This window comes from Triticum urartu, chromosome 6 (assembly GCF_003073215.2).
Source record: "Triticum urartu cultivar G1812 chromosome 6, Tu2.1, whole genome shotgun sequence".
NCBI lineage: Eukaryota > Viridiplantae > Streptophyta > Magnoliopsida > Poales > Poaceae > Triticum > Triticum urartu.
The window spans coordinates 468,359,041-468,365,262 of NC_053027.1; positions in this window are offsets into that span (position 1 = coordinate 468,359,041).

Here is a 6,222-nt window from a genome sequence, read left to right on the forward strand (position 1 = left end):
CAACTTAACTATCCCGAGGCTCCTAGTCATGTTCGGACCCATCCCTCAAGGCCGGTGGGTGGCCTCCTCTATCACAGAGGAGGATATCGCGAAGCTCCGGGCTGCTAGATACCTCACCACGGAAATCCCCCATAGGCTTCCTGCTAAAGGACAGGTTATTCCTACCCCCAGATCCGGCGAGAGGGTCCTATTCATCTCCCACTTCCTCCGAGGGCTAGGGTTCGCTCTCCACCCTTTCGTTCGCGGTCTCATGTTTTATTACGGGTTATATTTTCACGATCTAGCTCTGGACTCCTTCCTTCATATCTCGGTGTTCATTGTCATGTGCGAGGCCTTTCTCCACATTACCCCTCACTTTGGTTTATGGGTCAAGACCTTTAACTTGAAGCTGAAGGTAATCGAGGGGGAGCAAATAGAATGTGGAGGTGCCATGGTGAACAAGCTCCCTAATGATTTTTGGCCCGAAGGCTCTTTCACAGAAGCTTCCGACCTATGGCAGCGGGAGTGGTTTTACATCACCGAACCTCGTGGTACCAAGTGGGCAGCTGCAGCTGCGTTCTGACCTGGCCCTCCATTACAGCTCACATCATGGATTAATAAGGGATTGGACTGGGGATCCATTGATGAAGTGCAGACGCTACAAAGCCGCATCCGGAGCCTCCTTGAAAAGGACACCGGCCTCATCAATGTAATCCAGGTAATGCTAGTCCGCCGGGTCCTGCCGTGCCAGCGACGGCCCCTCCGCATGTGGGAGTTCATTCCGGAAGGACCACGGATCCTTGAGCACTTCTTCGGCACGACGCACAAAGGAATGTGAAAGTTATTCTTCGGGACACGAAGGCAGTGGCCGGATACCACCGAATACATCGGCCTTGACTACAATCATCTGGATACCTCGGTAAGCACTTGACTCCCGAACACAGCTTAGTTAAACATCTCGTAATACTGAGAAAACCATCTTCGCACAGGGCTGGGTGAAGAAGGCGGAACGAATTAGGTGTTCGGCCCCTCTTCCCGAAGACTCAGCCGATCATGCGTTAACAAGGATGCTGGCTCTGGCGCCATATCAAGTGCCGGCGAAGGAGAACAAGGAGGAGAACAAGAAGGCCAAAGGTGACCTCCATTCTAAAGGTAGACCAGACGCTATGTCCGGGGAGATTCGGGCTCCCTCTTCCGAAGACAAAAGAGAAGGGGAAGCCGACATCGCTTCCCCATATGGGAAGAAGAGGACCGCCTCTGAACATTTGGAGGAGGGTGCTCCTAAGCGAGGGAAGATGTCCTTGCCGGGCAGTTCGGGTTCGGAAGACGATGTAGACGCGAAGTTCCTCCATAAGGACAAGCCTTTAGCCGAATCGTAAGTGAACAAAGGTGTCCTAAACATATCCCGTTCCTTTCTGCTTATAAGGGCAACATCTGAAAATATATGTTTGCAGTCTGGCGCGCAGTCTTCCTCAACTGTCCTCCTCCTCGGGGGATCTTCTTCCGGAGATGATGGAAAGCAAGACACCTCCCCAGACCCTCTCACCCGATAGGGCGGACGACTTTGAGGCGTCGTCCTGGAGGATTTCTCCTGATCAACAAGTGGTGCGAGGGACAATGAAGACCATGCCCGAAGGTGATAATTCGGCGGCCCAGGGTTTGGGGCATGCAACCCCTTTGGGGACCAACAATAAAGGCCCCGGACTATCCGGTTTACAGCCGGAGACAATTCTAGAGTCGAGCAAACACGTCCCTTTGAAGGGAGTCCGTACTCCCATCGTCGCTTCCAGGAATCAGGGGGCGCCGGATACCTTGATGGATGTGTTGCAACATGTGTCCATCTCAGAGGAACATCGTACCTTGATGGGTATGGTAGCCGAGAGGATTCTGTCCGCGAGAAGCGGATTGAATGAAGCCTTCACGGGCCTGCTAAGAGGCTTTGAGGTATGCAATGTAATATCTTCAATTTGCACTTTACATGCAAAAAAAATACACCCGTGTATAGATAGTAGCCCCTAAGACTCTGGTTGACGTCCGATAGGAGGCAATCAGAGGATCAAAAAATATATACCCAGGAAATAATCTAACTAAGTGGAACACAGGCTGTTTCCTCCACGCGACTGCCCGTGCTACAGAGGTTGCCAATCTGAAGCGGAAACTTGATGTGGCGGATGACGAAATCAAGCTTATTAGTAGGCGGCTTGACGAGGCGCAAGGTATGTTTTGGGGCAGTCAGTATATGTATGTATACTAATATGAGCACGAAGCTGAGAACTATATACTGAAATATGCATAACTGCAGATAGTGCTGCCGCGGTTGAGGCCCTGCGGGCTGAGCTTTTCCGGGCCAAGGAGCAAGTCAGGATGAGTAATGTGGCTACCCAGAAGGCAGCTGAGGAGTTGAAGGCCGAACAGGCTGCTCGGCGCCAGTGCGAAGAGAGAATATCTTCCATAGAGCAAGATCTAAAGGATGCCACTGGCAAATGCCAAGCACTCGAGGAGGAGAACAAGGCCAAAGTAGCCGACCTCGAGAAGGACTTACGAGAGGCGAGAGAGGCACGATCCGAGTTGAGAGCGGCTCGGGAGGAGATCTGGCAAGCTGGGGAGATAGCGGCCGGTAAGCCCTCTCTATTACAGACTAAATTCGGCGACCCGAAGTATGCTCTATTTAATCAAATGTGGAGCTCTCCAGACGCATTCTTTGACTTGCCAAGGAGTACCTCCGATGCAGCGCAGTTTTACCAAGCGCAGGAAGGGTGTGCAACGGAGAAGCTTTTCTGGTCACAATTCGGCACACCAAAGTGCCCGCTATTGCTGAACGAACAGATGGCCCAGGGGGCCGAGCTCCACAAGATATTCGGTTCTTCCATGAAGGACATCATGGTCCGGCTATGGCCGACTGAGCCAGTTCCGAACAGTTATGTCAGTTTGGTGCAGCGACATGTGGATGTGGTGCCGCGTATCAACGCCATGAAGCAATCAACGTGCATTGAAGGTGCACAGATGTCCTTTGCGCGTGTCAAGACGTATTGGGCGTAGATGAAGGCCACCGATTTTGCAGCAAAGAGTCCACCCGGGGGCAAGGACAAACACACACTGGAGCATTATTTTGAGGATGTCCTAGAGGGCGCCCGCTTAATTGATTGTCAGTGTTCGAAGCATATGATCTTTGAATGAATGTACCAAGATTGTAAAAAACAATATTATGATATATTAAGGCTACGTTTTTTATACTTTTGCCTAAAAGTTTTGGTTCCTCCTGTGCGGCCGTCCTTGTATAATTTGAAAGTTTTCCAGTCATCGGCTTCGGCCCCCATGCATAAAATACGGGGGTGTTCGGAAAAGCACTTGATCACTCTTGACCCAACGTCTTGGTCCGTGAAGGAGGTGCCAAGACGGTGAACTAGGCAATCAGACTATAGGGATTTAACACTATCACTTAGCCATAGGAGTTTGACGGTGGGTCTACGACATAGCCCCTGATATGTACACGGTTATCCCAATACGGTGCGCTACATAGGTGACCTTAAAAACGGTCCTTCGTGTAATACGGAAGGAATCGCAAAAGATTCTTATAAGTCATCGAGTGGTTGACTAGCTCTCGCTGCACCATGACAGTCAGTTTTTGGCTTTCTCTACTGAGGTGCTTGACCAGATGAACCGGAACACATTCGCAGTAGTTATCCCTTTACTATCCTAGCCGATAGAGCAGAATGTAAGGTAGTAAGTACAGGAGCAGGGCAACCCAACTATTGACCAAAGACATGATTCGAAGCTGATGCATATAAGGCCAAACTCGTGACACCGAAGTGTGCTGTAAAGCTGTTCGGACTTGTCGGCGACTCACTTATTCCCATATCGAGCCCCTGGCAATTTGTGTCGAGGTGCGTGTGTGAAACAACCGAAGAAGCAAGATTTGGTTCTGTAGAAAAAGTGAATGCTGAATACAGATTATGTTCACTGGGACCTGATTGTTACGTCAATCGCCATCTTACAGATAATAACGCCTCAACCCAGGCTATTTGACATGCCGAGGGTCGAAGGCTGAGGAAAAAGGCACTTTACAGGCTCGAAATAGAGAGTGTGGTCTACAAAGAATTATTTGGACCTCCTATCGCACATCTGCGCCGCCTTGCCTCAGTGAAAGGACTCCTTAACAAGAATAGCCTTTGAGTGAGTGTATGAAGCCAAACTCCAAAAGATTCCGTGAGATGACCAGCCTTTGAGCGACCTATGGTAAAAGATAAAAAAATGTTTAGAAAATAAAAAGAGGTTGTGGGAGTGCTTGTAGGCCTGTCCGTATTCTTCCTCCGCTGATGACCAGGGTACTTTTAAGTGCGTAATTATGTATGCGCAGTACAGACTTCGCAGGCATATGAGGCGAATGACAAAGGACGAACTGATAATCCAGCCCTGAGGTTGATCGGTCCTGTTAAATAGAGACCGGCGGCTTAATGGCCGATAAGATATGCGGCTTGATGAGGCCGCTTTGTACTTCTGCTGTACAAGCCGTAGTATGACCCTCTGTACGGAGAGAGCGTTCTGTATTTCCATTTATTGTTATGACACCGCGTGGACCGGGCATCTTAAGTTTTGCATGGGCGTGGTGTGGGACCACATTAAAGCGAGCAAAAGCAGTACGCCCCAGAAGTGCGTGGTAGCCAATGTGGAATGGGGCAATATCAAAGGTCAAGATTTTGCTTCGAAAGTTTTTCGGTGAACCGAAAACTACTTCCAATTTGATGATGCCCGTGTAGTGAGGTTCTACGTGTTCGGGAACGTTGTGAAAAACAAAATTTTCCTACGGTTTCACCAAGATCCATCTATGAGTTCATCTAGCAACGAGTGATTAGATGCATCTACGTACCTTGTAGATCGCGAGCGGAAGCGTTCGGAGAACGGGGATGATGTAGTCGAACACGACGTGATCCAAATCACCGGAGATCCTAGCACCGAACGGACGGCACCTCCGCGTTCAACACACGTACGGAACAGCCACGTCTCCTCCTTCTTGATCCAGCAAGGGGAGAGGAGAGGTTGAGGGAGATGGCACCAGCAGCAGCACGACGGTGTGGTGTTGATGGAGCTGCAGTACTCCGGCAGGGCTTCGCCAAGCGCTATGGAGGAGGAGGAGGTGTTGGAGAGGGAGAAGGAGGCAACCAAAGGCGTGGATGAAAAGCCCTCCTTCCCCCACTATATATAGGAGGTCCAAGGGGGGGGCGCCGGCCCTAGGAGATCCAATCTCCTAGGGGGGTGCAGCCAAGGGGGAGGAATCCCTCCTCCCCAAGGCACCTAGGAGGTGCCTTCCCCTTCTAGGACTCTTCCTCCCTTGAAACCCTAGGCGCATGGGTCTCTTGGGGCTGGTGCCCTTGGCCCATGTAGGCCAAGGCACACCCCCTACAGCCCATGTGGCCCCCCGGGATAGGTGGCCCCACCCGGTGGACCCCCGGGACCCTTCCGGTGGTCCCGGTACAATGCCGATAACCCTGAAACTTGTCCCGATGCCCGAAACAGGACTTCCCATATATAAATCTTTACCTCCGGACCATTCCGGAACTCCTCGTGACGTCCGGGATCTCATCCGGGACTCCGTACAACATTCGGGTTACTGCATATACATATCCCTACAACCCTAGCGTCACCGAACCTTAAGTGTGTAGACCCTACGGGTTCGGGAGACATGTAGACATGACCGAGATCGCTCTCCGGTCAATAACCAACAGCGGGATCTAGATACCCAAGTTGGCTCCCACATGCTCCACGATGATCTCATCGGATGAACCACGATGTCGAGGATTCAAGCAACCCCGTATACAATTCCCTTTGTCAATCGGTATGTTACTTGCCCGAGATCCGATCGTCGGTATCCCAATACCTCGTTCAACCTCGTTACCGGCAAGTCACTTTACTCGTACCGTAATGCATGATCCCGTGACCAGACACTTGGTCACTCTGAGCTCATTATGATGATGCATTACCGAGTGGGCCCAGTGATACCTCTCCGTCATGCGGAGTGACAAATCCCAGTCTTGATCCATGTCAACCCAACAGACACTTTCGGAGATACCCGTAGTATGCCTTTATAGTCACCCAGTTACGTTGTGACGTTTGGTATACCCAAAGCACTCCTACGGTATCCGGGAGTTACACGATCTCATGGTCTAAGGAAAAGATACTTGACATTGGAAAACTCTAGCAAATGAACTATACGATCTCATGCTATGTTTAGGATTGGGTCTTGTC